This window comes from Prinia subflava, chromosome 4 (assembly GCF_021018805.1).
Source record: "Prinia subflava isolate CZ2003 ecotype Zambia chromosome 4, Cam_Psub_1.2, whole genome shotgun sequence".
NCBI lineage: Eukaryota > Metazoa > Chordata > Aves > Passeriformes > Cisticolidae > Prinia > Prinia subflava.
This window is the reverse complement of record NC_086250.1, coordinates 38334974-38357804: the sequence shown is the minus strand read 5'-3', so window position 1 is coordinate 38357804 and position 22831 is coordinate 38334974. Positions and strand designations below refer to the sequence as shown.

Below are 22831 nucleotides of genomic sequence, written 5' to 3'. Positions count from 1 at the left end.
GGCGAGCCGAGGGGCGGCGGGAGGGGCGGCGGGCACCGGCGTCCGGCAGCGTCCGGCATCGGGGGATGGGGTCGCCCAATAGCCGCGGGGACCCGCAAGGTCCAATAGGAGAGGCGAGAAGAGAGATCTCCAGTTCCAGCGGCGTGTTCGGGGAAGAGGCGAGAATGGGTAGCGGGAGGTGATTTCCCCTCGGCTTCCACCTGTAACAGCATTCGGGGCTCCTGCTGCAGAGGCAAAGTGGAGATTGCATCTCCCCAGTCTTGCAGCGCCGAGGAGGCGATCTCAGGAGTTTGGGCATGTCTGGGAGGACTTCGACGATGTGTGGGTTTATGCTTAAAGTTCAGGTAATCCTCCTCTTCAGTGTGTTGTGAAACGTGTTGTAAAACAAGCAGTTTGCAAAAACTGCGTAATGAAAATCACGGCTGGTACAGAAATAGAGAAATAAGCACTGAACTCCAGGCAGTGGTTCAGACCAGGCTGATGCAACACCTCCTCAGGAGACACTTCGGGAATTTGCATGGGTATCAGAGAGCAACGCAAAAGGCCAAACATGAAGCAGCCCTTTAACAAGGTGATTTTTGTAAAATTGACTTTAATTGATCAAAAGATTTGCTGGAGAGCAACCATGAGAGCCAGTGTCAGATGTGTCACACAGCAAGTGATCCATCTACAGGAGCCTGTTACTGGATATGGCGAGCAATGTAAGTGCATGGTCAGGTCTGCAGCTGAAGTGATGTGCCCTAAGTAAGAATAGCAAAGGAAATCGACAGAGCTTGCTTGGCTCTAACTGGCTTTAAATGAGCCTTTGTGCAGAAATTCTCTTCATACGGAGACGGGAAGGACTGCGCAGGCCCTGATATCTAGATGCGTGTGTGACTGTACGTATGCAAACGAGCTTCCTTTGCCAGCCCCCACACGGGTGTTCACACACGTATAGGCAGTCAGGTCGTTCGCTTGACAGCAATTTAAGTGAGAAAAAGCTTGGGTTGGAAGACAGCACTCGGTCCTGAGCTCTGCCGGAAACGGGAAATTAATATGATCAAGGGGATTTTTGAACAAGGAGTGGTATTTTAGTCCTGTCATTTCAGTCATACCTTTTGTAAGCATCATGCCTCAGATGTCCTGCTAAACTAAGAGATTTCTGCTGCTTCCTCTACTGTGATGATAATTTGCTGTGGGTATATACAAATTACAGCACATCCTGTTCCACTTTAATCCTATTAGACCTGACTAGTGGAAGTGAAAGCTAAAAGAAGTGAAAGAAATAAGTCTTGTCTGTATAGTGCACCCCACTTTTGCCCTTACAACTTCAGTTTCTACATGTCCAGGCCTCAGAGGTACACATACAGCAAAAGCAAGTAGAGGACTATATTTACTTCCCTCAGTGAGTTGTACAATACCAATTACAATTTAGCCAACTCCTAGGGAGAGATTAAAGAAAAATTTACTCTCAGTCCTCTGATATTTTGTAATTTTTTGTCCACAAGTCTTCACCCTTGTGTGTTCTAGATAAGGATTTAGGGTCAAATATGTCAACAGGATAACTTCACTGAAGCTAATGGTATTGATTTGTCCCCATGTGGTTACAGATGAGGCAGCTGTGGTTTCATATGATTGAGTGCTGTAGCAATATCTACTCACCTCACTTGCAGAGCCCTAAGGCACAAAGACCAGATGACTCACACTACCCTGTTAAGGAAATTATTTTCCACTGGGGAAATGTCTTAAGATACTGTTTTGAGCTCACATCCAAGAAAACATTTAAGCTTCCAATTCATGCATAAGCTGAATTCAATGGGAAGCTAAGAGTAGACTAAATAATTTGCTGAATTTTGTATTAATTCATCCTTTTTAAAAGACAGTCTTCTCAATGCAAAAATGGAAGCATTACTATGGAGTGGGAAGTTGTTACACAGAAAGTAAGCTGAAACGTGTTGCATCAGTTTGAATTCTCTGGCTTCACTGATTTTTAAATTTATTTCCACACATAGAACATTATATTAACAGTGGCGATCATTAGTGTGTGACTTAGTTCAACAAAGTGTATTAGGTGTAGAGCTGAATTAAATGTTCAGCTGAATGCTGAATATTACCAATAATTCTAGGTGAGGTAAATGTGTGGGATATGGCTAATTCTTTCCAGTATTTTTTTGCTAGTACCTTCATATCTTCTGATATGACAATATTGAACGTGCTGCTGAGAAGTCACACTTGACGTTGGTTACAATTAAAAGAGACTGGTCTAACTGTTAGAGTTCTTGCTGTTTTCCTCCTATCACATTGACTAGACCATCTTCCTTGTCTGGGAATCATTTTGCACTAGGCTTTCATTGACAAATTGCTTTAAGAGGAAGCTAAACCAATGAAAGCCAAATTCAAAAATGATCTTTAGTTTAAGAAGCAGCAATACACAGATTATCAAGCAGGGAATATATCTGAAGGAGAGAGAATCACACATTTGTCTGACATGAATAATAAGGATCCTCATCTCTCTTGTCCCTTGACAAGCTTTAGCAAAAAAAACCAAAGCAGTGTTTTTTAATAATGAGAACAGGTTGGAGAAGGAGGAGGAGGGGTGAAGAGGAGGTTATATGCGTAGATCAAAGGATTCTTTGGAGACAGAAAGGCAAATCAGAAAAATAACTTACGTTTTGGTGAGTGCATGTGTGAATATACACAATCTCAGCAGAGGAAAGCTCATGGCATGTACAGTTAGGTCTCACATTAAATGATGTTGCCAGGATGGGAAGAGGGCTTCTTTTTACACAGTGCAGAAAGGTAGCTGCTACAGGAAGTGTGTCAGGGGAGATTACCAGTGGGCAAAGTCATAATTGCACCAATGAAAATGTATCATATTCCCTAATGAGTATTGTTAATATGGGATTACAGCCTTCTGAAGTGGTCTGAGACCCTCCAGTGTATTTTTGTATAATCTCTAATATAGACATGCAAAACTGACCTTGACTCAGCTGCGAGTACAAAAGCTTTGATAGCAAGGAGGAGGGGGGAAGAGAGAGGATGCAAAGATATTTTAGTCTTTGAGCTACTAATTTGTGGCTATGTGTGTAGCTCTGAAACTTTAAGACCATTATTCATAATTTTGCAAGGCCGTATTATAATTTTTATAGAGCTTTTTTTAAGTTTTCCTGAAGATGTTGACTGCAGCTCAGATGGAAACAGTTCACTCCTGTTTGATGAGGCTGTTGGAAGAGAATCAAATGGATTCAGGTGTACCTGACTAAAAGCTGCCAGTTAAAGACACAAGGCAGACAATTCTTAATCTACAGCATGAGCAGCTATGTACTAAATGAGACCTGTAAGGAGCTGGTGTCATCCTAACCAGTACTGAGTATCTAACAAATACATGAGTACTTGCAAATGGATTTCGCCATGGCTCTCTGTCCAGGTCCATTCAGAGCGAGTATGTGGAACAGACCAGGTGCCATGTCATCATTTTCTCAGATTTCAAGTTCTTTTCTCTTTTATGCTATTCTTACCATAGGGTAGTAAAGTTACCATCCTCCAATATTCAACAAGGGGTATCAAGATTTATAAAGTCAGGTGCTTTAAATTACAACACAGCTAGAAAAAGATATAAAAAGAAGTTTCAGATTAACCTTAAGAGACCTTTAGTCAAGGCTATGAATATCTCTCTTGAAATATACTGATTTGTGTAGTCAGTTATTTTGTGTCGAAGTAATTTGATATAATATGCCTTTCTCATGAAATACTGGTAAAATACCCACATGTATGCCTCTGTGTACACTAATACACATTTAAACATGGAAGGCAAGTTTCCCTTGGTTACTAATAATTACACAGTATGTCTCTAAATTATGCAGTAACTAAAGTAAATTGCACAGTACTATTTGTATGCTGAATGTAAACTTCTCAACACAGAAGTAACTAAGTTTGTGTAAAGATTTCAAAACTTGGGCAACTCTGATCAAACCCATGGACGTCAGCTTTAGGTTAAAATGAGGTTCAGATAAGATGAGGGAACCTGGACATTTGATTATTTGCAATATTAAACTTAGATTGTTTACTTAGATGTTCTATTTCAAGAAGAGTAGCATTCCTTGAAATAGGAAATAAAAGAGAAATCAGTCACAATCTTATTAATTGAATACGCAATTTTGTGCAAAGTTGTCTTTCTCATCGTAGCTCAAGACCAAACTGCTAGTCATCTCAAACTGATTTAACATTCACTTAAATCAAAAAGTTTTTACTGATTTTTATTTGCCTAATTTGGTTGCCCACACAATGTTTCTAGAATATATTTGCAACAGGAGAAGAGGTTTCAGTGCATCAGAAACTGCAGCACCTTCAACTGGATGACAAGAACATGAACAGGAGACTGTCATCTGTCAGTAACTCATTGACATTCCCAGAACATTAAGGCATAGGAGTCATAGCAGTTGTCCTCAGAAAATAACAAGTAAACATCTTGTATAATTAATGTTCAGCCTAACACTGTTCAGAGATCCAGTGGGTATAAGAATTTCTTCATTAATTATTTTTCTTTAGGGTATCATTTGATTAATTTTTTATTAGGCACATGACATACCGTAATTGTAAGATCAAAGTAATTGCTCTAGCCAAAAAGTTTCAATAATTGGTAGGACTCAGTTATCTGTTCATGTCCAGTGAAGTTATACATGCCTTTACTAAGTTAGGAGGTACATGATAACCTCAAGACATCTGAAGTTGGGCCTGATTAAATCTCTGGATAAATTCTATCTCTAGATTTATTTTTTTTTTAAGGTTGATAGTTTTAAAGTATCGGATCTTCACCTTTCTACTCACACAGTTCCTTATACACAGACAATCCCCTGAAGTTCATTGGTGCCCTAAACCCAGTCAAAATGGCCAGTCAAAATCATGGAATAAAATTCCACAGGAATTAAGAACCATTTTAGAGTAAAAGCTAATTTACTTTCATTCCAAGTCTAAGGTATATTTCTTCAACCTTTCCTTATCCAGGATAAACCCACAGAATAATGCACATAATATTTGTTCTAAAATTTCTTTCAAACCATTTTCCTCTGGGACAGAGGATGGGTAAATGAATAATATCAGGAAGATGCTAGCTATGTTGCTTAATATGATTCTGAAAGAAAGACCAGTCTCAAATCAGTGAATTGGTATGAGCTGAACAGTATGGGTTTATGAACTTGCAACATACTCTTAAATCTTTAATGAAGGCACATATTTTCTTAATAAAAATACTGTTTCTTGAGTGGTGGTTTGTTGGTTTGGGGTTTTTGGGGTTTGGAGGGGGGTGGTTCCTGCATTTTTTTAATAAGTATAAACCAGAAAGCAGCAGCCTGTAATAAATTAATATCTCACTTCAATAAATACATATAAATATGCATAATATAATATTTAAATAATGTTTACAGTTAAATGTACTTTTAAAGAGAGCAATAAAGGAATCATCAAAGAGATAAAAATCTAGTGTGCACATTTAAAAATTAATTATTTATAGCAAAACATTATTCAAGTTTCAGTCTACAGTTTCTATGTATTTTTATGAATTATGAGGACTGTACAAAAATTTCCTAGCAAGTCTACATACCCAAGTGCACATAGCTTAGTTGAGAGTTGAAAGTGTTGTGTTTCAGAAATAAAACACAATTTCTTTAGGTAAGAGGGTACAAATACGAATTTCAGAACATCTGCAATTTCTAAGATTTCCTGGAATCCTCCACTAGAGAGTGCTTTTCTTCTCCTAAGGCCTATAATTTTTTAAAATTTTATATTAAAATTTCCGTGTTTCTTTTAAAGAGTTTGTCTAATTTTATTACAACAAACTTGACTCTACCTAATAATACCAAGTGGTACCCATGGAAATGATATTATGTCTAATATATACTAGTTTTCAGTGTAATGTAAGAACCATTCTGATGTCACCATGTACCTATTGTTACTGTAAAATGTTGATCCAAATTTGACAAAGTCGTAAGAACTAAAATTTTGGCTATGTGTTCTTGAGTATTTCTGGAGGCAGTGACTGCTGTTTTGAGTTGGAAGTCAAATTCTCTCAAAAGTTCATCAGCCCTGAATATTATTCCATTCTAGTTGCTGGCTGGAATGCTCATGGGCCATTCCATCAGACCAAAAGTGTATGATTTATCACAAAGGCAGGAGGACTTGCTTCTAAATTCTATTCTTAGCAGCAGGGAGTCATAATGTGTCAGGATGGAATACAGAGAACTTTTTCTACCCATTCCTGTTTAAAAGAGAAGCTCAAAAAGAAATACTGAAACAGGTATGAGTAAAAAGGAAAATATTAGTAATATGAGATAGAACAGGCATTAATACCCAGATTCAGTCTGACTGCAAAAGGAAAAACTGAAGTGCAGCGGTTAATGGGGGAAAACATGAGACTAGACAAAAAGTGGTCAGGGAAACAAGGAGGTGGCAATAGAAGGATGAGGGTCTGTACACAGTAAAGTAAACATTCTAGTTTGGAAAAGAATGCCAAATACTTTGTGGGTTGAAAAAAACATGTTCCAATTTGCTGAGCAGTAAATAACTTTATTCAAATGAAGTAAGCATTTTTTTTCTGTTCAATTTATAATCTGGAGAAATAAAAATGAGAGGCAAACATTTAGTAAGTTTTTCTCTTCATGCTACTTCAGGGACTCCAGTCACATGGGCTTCCTCACCAGCACTTAGGGGACACAATGGTTACAGGCAAGGAAAATAACTGTGCTTATTAACCATTACTTTTTAATTGATAAAAAGAGGAAAAGACAAATTAAAAAACAGAGCACAAACAAAAGGAATGGCTATTTCATTTTAATAATTTTTATTTATCATTTTGTGGAAAGGTTTCAATGAAGACTACATCACTGTGTGTGGTCCAACCATATGGAGAATATCTCTATTTCTTCCAAGTAGGAACAAGTCTTTTCTTAACATAAGATAGCTTATACGTGGATCAGCAATTCCAGCTAAGGATTGATCAGACCTGTGTAATGTGTCATAGACAACCTAACCTTTAGGGTTATAGATGATCAATGGATAGAAACTTTAAGTCTTACAAAATCTGAAAAGTAATTGTATAAAAACAAGTTATTTGGGTAGTTGTCTGTCTTGGTGTCAACCAGAGTTAATTTGTCCACAGTTGCTCTGAGGAGGCAAAGCCTGGAGCTGTGTGGGTATGTCTAGGCAGTTGTTCTATACCATCTTATGTCATTGCTGGGGAGCAGAAATTAAGGACTCTCACTTCCGAGAAGCGAGTATGGCTTGCAGTTGGGGAAATGTGCGGTGTACGGAGGCTCTGTCTGCCGTCGTGTTTCATTGTTCTGGGCCTGGTGAGTGTGTGTGCATGAAAATCACCCTCTCTGTACACTTTTGTTATTAGTATTGTTGCTGTTACTGGTCATTTTCGTATCTCATAGCTGTTTCCATTAAATTGTTCTTATCTCAATACATAATCTCGGCCTTTTGTCTCCCACTGGAGGGAGGGGAGGGGAGCAGCTTGTGGTTTTCTTTTTAGTGGGAGTATGAAATAGTAGAGTGCCATTCCTAAAACATGACCTTGTCAAAAATAATAACATAGATATATCTCACTAGTCCTATGGATATAAAAAAATAAATCTCTCTAATGTTCTCAATTCCCCTTGATATTTAAATTTAAATAGTAGGTCAATGTCCTGGTAGGTACTTCAAAATAGGTATATCAGTGGATAAGAAATTGGCTGGATGGTCAACTCAAGGAGCTGTGTCAATGGTTCAATGTCCAAATGGAGATCAGTGACAAGTGGCATTCCTAGTGGTTTGGTATTGGAATTAGTGCTGTTTAACGTCATCACTGGTGGCATGGACAGTGAGATTGAGTGCACCTTCAGCAAGGTTGCCGAGAACACTGCGTGGTGTGGTCACCATGCTGGAGGGATGGGATGCCATCCAGAGGGACCTTGACAGGCTTCAGAACCTGTGGGACTGTGCAAACCTTGTGAAGTTCAACAAGGCCGAGTGCAAGGCACTGCACCTGTATTGGGGCAATTCCAAGCATAAATACAGGCTGGGTAGAAAATGGATTGACAGTGACCCTGAGGAGAATGACTTGAAAGTTCTTGTTGACAAGAAGCCCACTGCAGCCCAGAAAGCCAGCCACACCCTAGGCTGCATCAAAAGAAGCATGGCCATCAGGTCAGGGGAGGTGATTCTTCCCCTCTACTCTTCTCTGGTGAGACTTCATATTGTGACACCCCATCTGGAGTACTGTATCCTGCTCAGGAGACTATGGATTGGTTGGAGCAACTCCAGAGAAAAGCTACAAAGATGATGATGTGGCTGGAGCACCTCTTCTGTAAGGACGTATTGAGAGAACTGAGGTTGTTCAGCCTTGCAAATAGAATGGTCCAGGGAGACTTTAGAGAGCCTTTTAGTACCTATCAGGGGCTACAAGAGAGCCAGGGAGGGACTTTTTACTAGGGTAAGCAGTGATAGGATGTTGCTGTGTGTTTTTATTGTGTTTTTGATTGCAGCTCAGTTTCAATGGCCTGTTCTTTAACCCCTCCCCTCCCATTTTGTATTGTTATAGTATATTTTATCCCTAGCTGATTGTTCCTTTCCCCCTGTATTCTTAAATTTGCCCTGGTTGTCTGTCTTCCCTAGACCCGCCCTTCTTCCCTCCTCCTACAGAATTGTCAATCCCTCCTTAACCTGGCCCCTTCTTCCAGACTGTTCCTTATCAATCCCTTAATCTTCGATGCCCTGGTGGTCAGTTTAGACTGTTCCCTTGTGTTCCTTCACTGGTCTATGTATTGTACTGCCCACCTTATGTTCCTCCACCATGTAACCCTTATTGGTTGGAAATTGTATCCTCTCCCAAGACCTGCCCCGCTTTTAAGTCCCTGTAATTGTGTGTGCTGTGCATTTGGTCCCTGACCCTTCCAGGGATAAACACCCTTGGAATAATACCAAAGACCCCTCTTTTTTCTTTTGCCTTGATCCTTGGCATTTGACATCCAAGCCTCTTTTCTTTCAGAGCAGCTTGGTGCTGCTGGGAAGAGCAGTGGCACTGCTCTACCGCCGTCCTGATCTGCAGTGGTCAGGAGGTGGCCACTCTTGGCACAGACCAGGAAGGGGCTAGCCGGTAGTCTTCCAAGGCACTGTGTCAACAGGACAAGGGAGAATGGCTTCAGACTGAAAAAAAATCAGTTTAGGTTAGATATAAAGAAATTGCTGTCTGTATAGGGGGGCACTGGAACAGGTTCCCCAGAGAAGCTGTGGTGGCCCCTTCCCTGGAGATGGTCCAGGCTAGTTTGGATGAGGCTCTGAGCAACCTGATCTAGGGAAGGTATCCCTGCCCATGGCAGTAGGGTTGTAGCAAACAGATAGTTTATTAAAAAATCGATTTTGCTCTCTTTGTTCTCTAAACATTATCACATGACTATGGCTGGCCCCCATATCCTGGCGGCCACACAGTCTGACTCCTGTGTCATGTTTCCAGTGATGTGTAACAGCTCATTTCCTCCTTACAGCAAACTCTTCATCAGATCTCTGCAGAAAAACCCTTGTTCCAAGAGGAATCAGGCAAGACTTGAGAGCCAGTGTCTGTGTTGGTGACAGTGTGGTTATGACAGTCAGCCGCCCTCTTCTAGAAGTCCTGTTGTTCCTATCCAGTAAGATGCAGAGTCCTTGAGATGTCCATGTACTGTGCTTTTCTCTGACATCAAACAAGAGGAGCTGTAACACAGTGGGATAGTCTTCAGATTCCATTCTTGACATTTGAGATATTTGCACAAGTTTTCCTCAAATGTCTGCATGCTTCTAGCATTTGCAGTGAGGAAAAAAAAAAACAAGAAAAAAAAAGAAAAAAAGAAAAAAAGAAAAAAAGAAAAAGAAAAAAAAGGCAAGGAAAAAAAAAGCAAAACTGTAAATGCCATGACACAGAAAATTATCAAAAATCACATTGCAGCGGGAATTTTATCTATTCAAGTACCATATAATAAGACATTTATGTAAAATAAACTTCTCATCCTCCTGCTTTGAAACTACATAGCACATATTGTAAAGATTTAATTACTTTTAGTTTTCTGCCAGTCTAGGCCTTACTGTCATTTTTGAATTTCTTCAAATGTTGGCTTCAAATATTGGATATAATAATCTAGGTGTAAAAGGATTATGCCTTTTTAAAGGAGCACAGTTACAAAAAACCTGTTTCTTAGATTGAATCTGATCCAGTATCCTTCATAATACTAATAAAATATATGTAATTTATGTAACAAAATTGATGTTTACAGCCTGGACAGGTAGGATATATTGGATTGGATATATTGGTCATTTATCACACAGGTGAAAGATCTTGATGCTGATGAAGTTCTGTAAACTTCCAGTTGGGTGTGTGCGTACCTCAAAACGATTTGTAAACCCCAAGATGCTAGTGTGATTCACTGCAATCTTTGAGATTTTTTCCTTCAGTGACATTTCTTGTTTCTTTTAATGCCCTTTCCTCTGTCCACAGGTCCTTGGAGTATCATCCTTCTCGCCACTTACTCACAGCACTACAATGTAAAATGAATGGAATTTTCAGTTCCAAAAGCATTTTATTCCAAAGCTCTAACATCTTTGCTCCTTCATGCACATGTCCACACACTCTCATAGTCCTGGGCTGAACCCCAGGATAGGAGTGCAGGCTTTACCTCATGGATGAATTCAGACTAGTGTCTGGGGAAGTCCATCTGGCTTGCAAGTGGAAGTGAGTAGGGCTACTTCCCCTGGGATCTCCAGGATGAGAAGGAAGCTGTGAACTCTGCTGGGAGCTTCCCAGGCATCCAGAAACAGAAAATCTACTGGGAAAGTGCTGAACTAATGAACCACTTACACTTTGTGGTTTCTGGCTGATACAGCTCCTGACCATTGATTGACAGCTTGATGCTTGTTGCCTAGGCAACTCTGCTACCACCATAATTCCTCTGCCACAACAAATTTGTCCCAGGCCACATATCTACACATTCCTTGCCATGCTTAAGTTCCCTCTTTGAAGTAACCCCAATCCCTCACCACACTGTGTCACAGCTACTTCGCTATTTGTGTTCATTAGACCTTGCCAGAGATGAGCAGCACATGCAGTTCAGATTCAAGGGAAGAACGGTGAAGTTCAAATAGTAGAAAAAGAAGCTAAGCCCAAGTAGAAGGCTCAGTCTTACAGACCCCAGGGAATGCTCAGTTTCAGTCAGAAGGCTCACTAGGTGTCACTGTTCTCCAGAAATAAGTGTGAGCACTTTTTTTCTGGCTGCAAATATACTGGGTTTTTAGCCAAGTGCAGCAACTCATATTTTCAGAAACTGACCTCATCTAAAGACTTCTATAGTTCAGTAAAAGGTTCTCCAAACTCCTTACTTCACTTGCACTGTCTGATTTTCCACTCACTAATCTCAGATTAAACCAAGAACAACTTCTCTTAAATTTGAATAGTGGTCCTGGTTCCTGGCAATAAAGGAATCCTGACATTTTTCAGTCTTTTACCTAACCATACTTCATGACTTTAGCAATGGAGCTATCTCAAAATGAACAATCCAGCCTTTTACACTGCATGACTGCTTGTGTTCTTAACATTTTTTTTACTCTGTAGATAAAGAAAACATTTTTGATGACACCAAGTACTTAATTCTGGGCACTCAATTTCCTGTGACTAAATTATAAGTTAGCTTTCTTAGGCTTCTTATATGATGATTAGAGACTAACTGTGTCTCCTGCTGTGGTTCAGAAAGGAAGCACAATTCACATGCTTCTGGAAAGAGCCTCTCTTTTTCCTGTGAGTACCTCAGCAGCTCACAGGAAGATGGTTTTCTTTACTTGAACACATCAAGTTACATGATTAAAATTTGCCAGTGTGAGTACCCCCAGACATAACTCGAGTGTGTTGTATCCATGTATTTTAAATTAGAAATTATGCTATGAGCAAGAAAACAGGTAGGAAGAAGAGACAGATGAGTTACTAGAGAAGTAATCATCTGTGAAGAGGATAATGTGGTGAATCAGTCTGTGTTAAACTAGGCTCTTTGTAAAATTTTTCAGAACATTGTATGTTTACAAGCAGGCTACAGCATGGAGTCACTAATAATTGCCAGATTCGGCACTCCTTTTTTGACATTTGCTAAATCAATAAACATTACAGAAAAAAGCCCAACCCACCAGTCACCCAAGTGTGTCCAGAAGATCATTACTGCATAACAGCGTGTTTCAACGTGGGGGGTCAGGCTGCTGACTTGAAGCTGTTAGCTTAGGTGCTCCAACTCGCCTCATGCAGAGCCTACTGCTCTCTAGTGACTCCTTTATTTTTTATATAGAGAAACTAGGCTGTGAATCGTCCTCAAGAGTGCCGTTCAACAGCATTTTAGCTGATCTAAATCAGTGGTGTGGCAAATCCCACCTCCACCTCCAGCTGTACATTCCTGCTTTCTCCCGTGTGTCTGGTAGGTGGTGAATTGGCTCTATAAAAAAATCAATCCAGAAAAAAAAATCAGAGTAGTTTTTCTACCTTTGATAAGCTCCCTGAAGAGATGTGATGTTTGACCACATTGCTAGTGAAGGGATAACCTGATAGTGTGCCAGATAGGATGACAGAAGAAGACCCAAGTCATTGTGACTTGGGTTTGCTCATGCTGGGGGGGTTCTCCCTTAAGGACATGCCTGAATCAGCCTGTGCCAAGCAATGGGAGCTCCACTCTCACTCACAGAATCACAGAATGGGCCAGGTTGAAAGGGCCCTTAAAGCTCATCTAGTTCCAGCCCCACTGCCATGGGCAGGGACACCTTGCACTTGACCAGGTTGCTTAACACCCCATCCAACCTGGCCTTGCAGACTCCTCTCCCTGCAGTCCTTGTCCCAAACACATCTCCTGAAAAGTAAAGCTTCTGGGGCAGATTCTGGCTCCTGGCTCTAATGAGGGAACAAGTCTTTCTTCAGCACAGCAAGGAAAGGGATTCTATCAATGAAGAGAGGGTGGGAAGGTGTGGAAGGGACACTCATGTTCCCTTGTGAGCAAAACATTAAAGCATAACTAAGCTATATGACAGGGAAGACTAAAAGAGCAGTGATGCATATTCCTGAGTCGCTGCAGCTTTCTCAGGGGCATCTTGGCTCCCACTTGGTTACAAACTGGGAAGATGGCAAATTGCTTGGAGTTACCTTTTTTTTTTAGCCCCAGTCTAACCCAAGTACAGCTTGCACAGATCAAGAGACCTCTCTCTACATATTTTAAATTATGCAAAGCAATTAGTCTTCATTAACAGCTTGTCTAATTTAATTTCAAAAGATCAAACTGTTTCCCTCTTAGATGACTGAAGAAAAAAAAAAACCAAAAAAAACAACCGAACCCAAACAAAAAACCCCAACCAAACAAAAAAAACCTTTCAAACTTCTATGTCACTTCCAAGTGTATATGTCATCTAAAATCTGGAGTTGTTACTACTTACCTCAGCTTGTCATTTGCTCTCATTTTATCCACAAAATTCATATCACTCTTGCCACTGTATCAGAACATTTCATGGATGGTCTTTTGTACTACGAAGTACTAAGTACTATGGAAGATTGATTTTATATTTCCCTAGATGCAACTAGGAAAAGGACGGAAATCAAAACCTTTATACTAGCCCATAGCATCAAGAGTCTTACCTGAACTAAAATTCTTGTCACGTGGAATTTCTCAAAGAAATTCAGAGATTTCATTGAAATTCCTTAGGATGAAGCTACTACAGCCATCTTTAAATAAACCAGTAGTTGTCAGATTTGGGTTGATGGGTGCCTTCACCAGCCACCTCTAGGTTTTTTCTGTGGGATGCTTATTTCTAAGATCACATAGTCACAGTAGCATTAATTGATAGGCTACAAGCAAACAGTTCTCTAATCTTCTTATCCATGTCTGGGAGCCTATGCTACTTAAAGAGATTCAGTCTAGGACTGTGTGTCTCCTTGGTTACCCTTCATTGCTGAGAAATAAATGCTAAATTCAGAGGTTTTGAAGGCCCACAAGCATTTGCTAGAGGCTTATAAAAGTCTGTGGTCTGTGGTAGAGGTATTTAACCTTGCTTCCATTTAAGAAGGATAAAAAATCAAATAAATGCTGGGAGGTTTTTTCCAAGTAAGCCATTTCTGGTTTCCCTGCTCTGATATCAATGTATTTTTATAAAACTACATCTAATGAAATGGAAGGCACTCAATAAATAGGCAAAAGGAGGAAGGCAATATTGTTTCTGACTGTGGTTCACATTCAAAGGAAATGGACGGTCTTTCTTCATTATCCTACTCTTATTTGTTTTTAGAGAGCTGGAAACTTTCTCGTATTCAGAGGACTGGAGAGTGCAGGAAATTTATGGAAATGTAAATTTGGGTCAAGATTTTCCAGAGTTCATAGGACTGGAACAGAGAATCAAGAGAAAAGGAAATAAGACAGAAAGCTGGGTGGTCTTGGAATGCCAATTGGGATGTGAAGGTCATGATCTAAATCCCTTTGGTTTTCATCTCCATCAGGAATTTGATCCAAATTCTTCCATTTCATCAGACAGTGCCCTGACCAAGGATATCTTTCCTCTCTTTTGCTGTAATAGGTTATTTCTCTAAAAATACTGCACTTTTCATGAGTGCATCTCTTCAGGCTCTCATTTGCAAACAGAATATTTGATGGGATCTCTTCTATTCTTTTCAGTTCAACATAATAAAATAGATAAATGGTATGAGTACTGCAATTATGTTCCTTACCACAGTTTCCTGTCTGTTCTTAGATTGCCTTTAGTCAGACCTTTGTACACTTTTCTGTTTCAAAACTTTTTTTTTTAAAGAAAAGCTGAGGACTTAGTTTCTGTGTGAATAAGTAGCTGTTTAGCAGCCAAAGAGTTCCTGCTTGTTTTCAACTTGTCATCTAAGGTGCGGTTCAGAAAGTTGAGAGGTTGTTACTGGCAGAACCTTGACAAAAATATTGCTTCAGACATCTCATAAAAAGCATTTTAGAAAAAAACTGAAGAGCACTGAATTTGTGCAAACTGTAGATACAAGGCCTTTAAGGCTTCGTGGTCTTCTTGTATTCAGATGACGTCATGCAGAAGAGGTGTTTTTTCCTACACTAGTTCTTGGGAAACAGTCTAGCCATGGAGCTTGAGCCACGAAACACAAAGAAGAAAGAAGTTACCAACTCTTCTGGAGGAGGTCATATCAGTATGGGGGGTAAGAGGGAAGACAAATAAATTTTTGGCCAACCAGGTAAGCCAAATGACATATAAGGAGTTTGGCCACCCTAAGTTTCCTCTGCTATGAATGCATGAGAACAGGTACTGCTATATGACCCTTCTGGCCATAGCTAAACTACATTAAATGTCAAAAGAGCTTCTTATTCTCCTGCTCTGACTATAGAGAGAGCTTGAAATAACTGTTTTCCTCACTTGGATTCTCTGTCAGATGAGAATCTACACCACATTAGCTGCCCCTTAGTACTTGTAAAACAACTAGTTCAAAGGAAGTATTTTCTTCTTTGTAAGTATTGAAGCAAAGTGAGATTTAGTAGCTCATCCAGGGTCACCCAAGGAGTCTGTGACTAAAACAGAAATTTAGGCAATGCAAAGCCTATTTCAGCACTTAAAATATAAAGCAATCTTACCTTTCCCTGTGAAGCTTTCTTAATCTGTTCCATTTTATTTTTATATCACTTAAATGGAAGATTTTGAAAGTAGACTCATTTATTAGTACTCATTTGAAAAAAGTAAGTTTGACAGACTTAATTAGTTTCTTAATATCAGTTTTTGTGTTTTTATACATTTAACATCTTGAAAATTGTGGTACTACTTCACAATAGAACAAAGATTTCCTTTTTTTCCAGTAAATCAATGCAGATGATTGCTGAGTATGTTCCATTGGCATTTCCATTTTATTATGAAAATATTCACCCTTTGGTCTTGTGGGAGGAGAAGGTTGTGACTGAAAGATGATTTGCTTGGCAAACCAGCAGGCTCTCCATACTGCAATTTTTCCTTCTTCAAGCCCAGATACTTTTAAGACTTTACAGTGCCGTCTCACAAATATGAAAAGGCATATTCTCTCCCTACAGGCTCCTTGTGCTCCTCATCCATTGATCTACATACCCCTGTTCTTGACTCCAGACTGAAGGCTTCCTTTGTCAGTGATTGATGGCCACCCTCTCACAGGAAGAATGACTAACTCCAACCTGTGAGTATTGGAGGCGCTACAGAATATATCTGCTCTGCTATTTATTTTGGGAGGCGGACGTGTGCCCACATTTTTTTCCTTGGAATAAACATTCTGACATTTTCTGGCAGGTGTGAATGCTGTAACATACAAGCAGGCAGAAAAAACCCTAAAATGACAGCTTCTAACCTCTCTGATGGAAACAAACTGACTGTTACTAATATGAAAATTGTAACCCCTCACCAGATTTCATATGAATCGTATCACTTGGAAAGCCAAATTTTGACCTTAAGGGTCCCCTGGCAGCCCAAAAGATGAATATTTTTAAATGGTGCCTACTTGCTCTTCAAAACCAAATACAAACCATAAGACAACTGCATAATGAATTATGTAAATTTTAAACCTCAACCTGATTGTGACCAACTCATTTTGCCAATAGTCTGAAAAGATTATCCCTAATGTGTAACTGATAGCATGCAGAACTTTTCTGAAACCTCTTTCAGCTGTTGTCTCATCAAAAGTGCATTGGTGTAGCTGGCCTGATGCGAAGGGACAATTTCACTTTCTATTTGGTTTAAGATCAGCAAAAATTAGTCTTAATTTTGCATTGCTTTATTCCAACACTTGCCTAGAAAATTACATAACTTTTGAAACAAATATATAAGAAAATCTGTTACAATAATAGTTCCTTCCTCATTATTTACTAAGAGATGTCTTGACTGTGCTGTCTCAGAAGCTGACAGTATATATATATATATAAAAAACATTAAAAATCAGAGATGGGACTTATCCTTTTTACCCTGAAACATACATATGCATAATTCTAGATTATAAATAGTAACTATTTTGATTGTCATTGGTCCATTGAGAGATAATCTCAAATTTCGAATTAAATGAAATCTTCTGTGTTAACCAGGACAACATACAAGAAATAGGAAAATATAGGAGTCAAAATGGGAAAATTATAATAAATGTCACTATATAGGGCAGAATAAAAAGAGTTCTGGATATATTGCAAGAAAGTCTTAGGTAAATTAAAATTTTCCACTAATTATATGCACTCTATTAACAGCTATATCTACTTTTCTACTACTCAAAGAACATTTTGCTTGTGAAAAATTGCAGCTTAAAAATTAATCTATCTCATATGAGTCTAGCAGTATAGGTCAATAGTAACCCATTTTGGACAAGTACACACAGAACAACTTGTCCAAGAAAATGTCCATTAAATCACTTCAGTGCTTTAACACTACCACAAGAACAGAGTATGCTGAGAAGCCAAGGCATAAAGGACTCTGTCGCTAAGCTATTTCAGTGCTTCAGAAGTCACTTCACTGCTCTGTGCCTCAGCTCCCCATTTCTGTAACCAACATGCCTTTTCACTGTGATAGTCTTCAAGACCTTAGTTATAGTTTTTATCACAACAAATAATTGAGGTTTAGTGTGGAGACTGGTCAATTCCTGCTTAAACAGCATTTCTGGAACAATACCATTTCCAGAACGTGTTGCTATTCATATGCAACTGAATAATAAATAAACAAATGTGAATAACTATGGCTAAGAACAAATGGGCTCATCTCTGCACAGATGCTTTATTCATAAGCAAATTGTTCATATCCACAAATGTCTGAGGGCACAACTGAGCTGAAAAATATTTAGCATTTGAATGAATGTAGGACTGCCAAACCACAGTGTCAGACCACCAACATTCAGGGCATTGGTATAAAATCCAAATATTAAGAAATACTACATTTTTTGTTTCTTTTTATTGGTCTTCTGGTTTTTGAGCCTGACATGATCTTTTTTTTCCATCTCTCCTCGACAACTACAGCTATTCATAAATGGAATTTCTATACTCAATACAAAAAAAATTAAAATATTAAAAAGTATTTTGGAATATATCTAAAGAAAAAATAAAAGTAGGTGTGAAAACACAGGCATATTTCATTCTGATATTGTTGAAATACTTAAATAATTTGAAGTCCAGATGAAGTTTTTCAACTTTATTAAAATAGGAAAGTGGAAATGATTTTCTCTAAGAAATAATCATTAATCCTTGGTGGTGATGATGATGATGATGATGTATTTTCCAGGAGCAAACCATACTGATAAATATTTTCCTATCTATGTGCATGAGATTTTGAGGTTGACTTTTAAAAGTAAAACTGACATTTTCACTTTCATAACAGTCTGTAAATCAGAAGAATTTTCCATACCAATGAGATCTGTAGCATTGCTGAACCTTCATATACTCCATGACTGCACTTCAATATTGCACTGAGAGAACAACTGCCATGGGGTCAGCTGTAGATATGCAATGGAGAAGAGCAATACGTTGTCCTCTTTCCTTTCCTGTTGCCATCATTTAGTGCCATAGTGATGTGGCACTGTCTCCCACCTCATAGGATATGTCTACAGGCTGTGCAGCACCTGTCATCTAGGTCTGTGCTGGTTCTTGTTAGGAGAACTATGCAGCCAGATTTAAGAGATCACAGCACAGTTTTCTGTCAGGTCACTGCTTGACTGAGCAATTTTCTGCACTACCTCTAAACAGTCAGCCACCTTAATAAGTCATCCTTTAGTTTTCAAAGCTACTGGGATGATTTCTTTCAGAACAGCAGCAAGTGTGTGAAACTGTCTCCTCATCAACTCTGAATCGGTGCTGCCTATGGAGCCAATGGAGAGAAACATCTACATCTAATTAGAAGGATTGAATTAAAGGAGTTATAAGGGCCTAGATTGTCTTGCCTTGCTGTGTTACCTCTCTCATCTCCCACTCCCCACTTGCATAGGGATCCAAGTGGAATGCCCTGGAGAGTAGAAAGTTTGAGTTACTCTTTGTTCTCCTTAATGCAAAATCTGTGTTACTGTAAGGAAGGTAAGGGATGTATTAAGTCAGGCATGGAGGCCATCTGCACAGAGCCTGCTAAGCCTTCATTCTCTCAAAAAAAAGTGGAAATAATACTCCTATCCTTTCTTAAGAGTGAACATGCATGAGTACACTTGCTCTGTCTGTATTCTGCATGTGCTGGAATGGTGCCCTGTTCTTAGAGATTACTGTCAAAGGAAGACACCCAGCCTTCACACAGAAAGATCTGTGGCTAACACTGAAGACAGAGCTCAAGCAGTTTTCCCCAGGAACAAGTTATGCCTCTAGCAGTTCTTTTTGAATACTGTAAAGCAAACATTTATACTGGCTTTTCTTTTGCATCTATATGGGCTGCGTATTCTCCATGTGCACTACAGCCAGCTAATACGAATGGAACAAAAACATTTGTTTTTGCTCACATTTCTCTGTGTACCAAGTCCTTCCAAATAAATATTCAGCTGAAGCCTCTTGTGCTATTAGGGAAAACAAATAAATCAAATTAATGAATTGATTTGAATGCCAGAAAGATCTATCATTTCTTGTTCTAAGAATATTCCACAACAATTAAATGTTCGTGAAACAGAGGCAAGACTGATAAAATGATGAGTCTCTCTGGCGCCAGCAACGGGCCTGGCTGAAAGCCAGCAACAGACTTAGCATTTAAAACCCTACAGAAAACATAAGTGACCCCAGAATGGATAAGTTGAGGAAGAGGTTTCCTTAGCAGTTCACCATGCTGAATGTTCCTTTAGTCTTTGGCTTCATTGCCTGGCTCAAACTCGCAGATGAATTACCAGACATATTTTGTGGGTCTTTTACAACCCAGCAAAAATTAACCAACATTTCAATTTTGACTGAATGATTTTTGATTTTGGGGTCAGTGTTCCTTGAACTGATAAAAAGTGATAAGGTGATGGAGAGCTGAAAATTTCCCAGCACATCAGTGGAAATGATACTGGGTACTGTAAAATTTATTTGTTACGCCATCTGTACCATTAGCTCCTCTGAGTCCCAAAAATGGGCCATTCCACAGTGAAGCAGGAGGCAGAAATGATCTTCTGCCTTCACTGCCTGCTCCAAGTTGTGCCGTGATTTGGCCTGTGGTCAAGGGATCAAGAAACACAAGAGATTTTCAGGGCAGAATGGATAAAAAATGATCTAGCTTTTGGGATGTAAAAAACCCCCACTAAACCAATTTGATATACTTTAAACTAGACTTACAGGCTTAAACTTTCTGGTTATGTAAATTATAGTAAGCAATGGGATTGAAGAAATTGTTTTTTTCTTTTAAGGAATTCTTAATTGCACTCTGCTAACAATGGTGCTGTTGTTAATGGTAGCTGAAGAAAGCCAGTTGTTGCAAAAAGGAAAAAAATTACCCAAGAGGCTGAGGATATTTGCTTTGCAGACACCAATGGGTGCTTTGCATCCGTTGAAAATTACCCCTAGTAAACAAGCATCACTTATAAATATCCCCAGAACAATATCAAAAAATCTTGAATGTAGGATGTAAGCAAAAGTTAATATTTTTAATATATACAATGCATTAATTACACAGTTGTCAATTTTAGTTTAAAAAGAAAAATCTGTGCTCCAGTTACTGAACTGAAACTTTAATCTCATTTGAAATGCTCTAGCCTTAGAGATTAAACTCTTTCTCCTACCTCTTGACTTTCTTCCTAATTTCCTTTATTTAAATGGAGCCATCTCCCTCTTTCTCTGCCTTTTCCTCAGGAGGGATGCCCTCTCAGTAATGGCAGGGCAGAGCTTTTGCTGATGTACTCATGTAAGCTGGAAATAGAGACGAAACCCTAGCATAGGATGCTACTGCAGATTCCTTCTGTAATTCCATGGGGAAAAGAGAAGAGTAAAATGTCTAGGTTTGCTGAAAGGATTGCATGTCTACTGTAGTAGAAAACTGCTGAATAATGTCACCCTTCAATTTTATGTGACTGAGGCAGCCACCACAAAAGGCATTAGAGTTTTGGACTGTTCAGTTCAAGCAGAGGGAGGTGGAAGCAACCTGTGACTCTGTGGCTCATACGTACCCACTCTCTCTGTAAGTATGGCTGGTCCTACAGATCACAACTGAGTGACTAACACTTCTATGGAGCCCTGTTCCTGCAATTAAATTCTCTTGTCTTGAGAATCCTGCTCCTTCTCCTTGCAAATGTAGTGTAAACTTAAGGACAACTCTGCTGCTTCACTCACTGATAACCTGCGCGTAAGAACAAGTGCACAAATGCATAGGTGTTCTCCCATGCTGCAGACGATTGCTGTGTGTGATGGGCTACTTCATAACAAAATGCCTTTAATGTCTGACAAACAGAAATTATATTTTTTTAATGTCCAAGTTTCTTGTAAATCATATCAAATGTGTTTCAGGCACTTCAGTCTACCATGAACCCTAATGTTCAGACACGAACCAGGCTTCTTGTGAGGATCCTACAGCAGAGATCATGTGTCCTTTCCCTGAGGGACATACCTCTTCACTGTGAATGTGGAAATCCATGTGTTTTGGCCATTCCAAATAAAATAATTCACAGTTGTGTTTGTGTGTATTCTACCTGGAAATAATGGCTGAATCACAATCAGCACTTTCTTGTTTGGTACACCCTGCTGTCTGACAAGAGGTACTCTAGAACAGAAGTATTCTGGACCTTTGGAGCTGAGATCCAGTGCTTTTTTCTCTGTGAAAGTGGAAGAAATCTTACAATTCCATCAACATTTCCTTTTCTCAGACTATCACTGTAATTTACTTGGAATGACTAATGAAAACCTAGTTTTGGACATTATGTGTTTACCGGTGTGTAATCAATTTGTGCAATTTTTTATCTTAACACACAGAAAGGTAGCTGAAACACACACAAAATTCAGCAGACATAAATTGCTGTAAACCTCAGCATTAGATTCCTCAAAAGGAAAAAAAAGTTCTCAATAAGTTGTTAGATTCAGAGATGAAAGATTCATCCTATATGCTGCAACTTGCAGAACTACCATCCTATGGCTCAGGTAATACCTGCTTGTAAATACTAGTAATAATTCTTAGAGTCATATACAGTTAGTGTAAATGATGACACTTTGCAGAGACTTTTAAAGTAAGCTCTGTTGTTTTGTAACATCTGCCTGAAATCTATGTTAGCTTTAATTTACATTAAAGCAAAAGGAAGAGGATCAATTCAAACTGCTCACTGCAGGTAGCCTCTTAGTTAATGTGACATATCGTAATGGCTAAAGGAAAACAGTTTTGAAGATGATATGGTGTCCTCAGGGGTTCTAAAAGAATGCATAAAGCTTCCAGTGTTGCACTGAATGAGGCAAATCTGTAAATATGTGTGAGAATTTTCATGAAATGATACTGTAAGGTAGAACCCGTGATACTTCCAGTCATCTGCAGTTTGCTGGTGCATATACTGTACTTCTTTTTTCCTTACTGCCCACAAAAGTGTAGATATTTTTCACGCGATATTTAACAAGTGGTGGTGTTTTCACAAGCGAGTTGTACTCACTACAAAAACAAAGTGTAGTAATTCTGCATACCCTCAAATTTTAAAAAAGCTAAAACATAATACTGCCTAACAGAATTGGGGCTGCTTTTTTTTTTTTTTTAATCATGAGGGAAATATTGTTTGCAGTTACAACATTTCTTCAAGGTTATTTAAGTATCTGAGTGTTCTGTTTATTGTACTGATTATGATTTGCTTTGCCAAACCCAACAAATTTTAAGTCACTGCTTTGATAGCCTACCATTCCTTCTGTTCGACATGTGGTTTTTCTAGCATATGGATGTAATATTTCATATT

General features: G+C 39.0%; 1 long non-coding RNA gene across 1 annotated transcript; it reads left to right on the top strand.

Annotated features, from left to right (window-relative positions):
* Positions 1–37: 37 nt before the first annotated feature.
* Positions 38–21547, top strand: LOC134549361 (uncharacterized). Its single transcript, XR_010080078.1, has 3 exons — positions 38–344; positions 16062–16180; positions 21414–21547. It is a non-coding gene; the product is annotated as an uncharacterized LOC134549361 (long non-coding RNA).
* The last annotated feature ends 1284 nt before the right edge of the window (positions 21548–22831 follow it).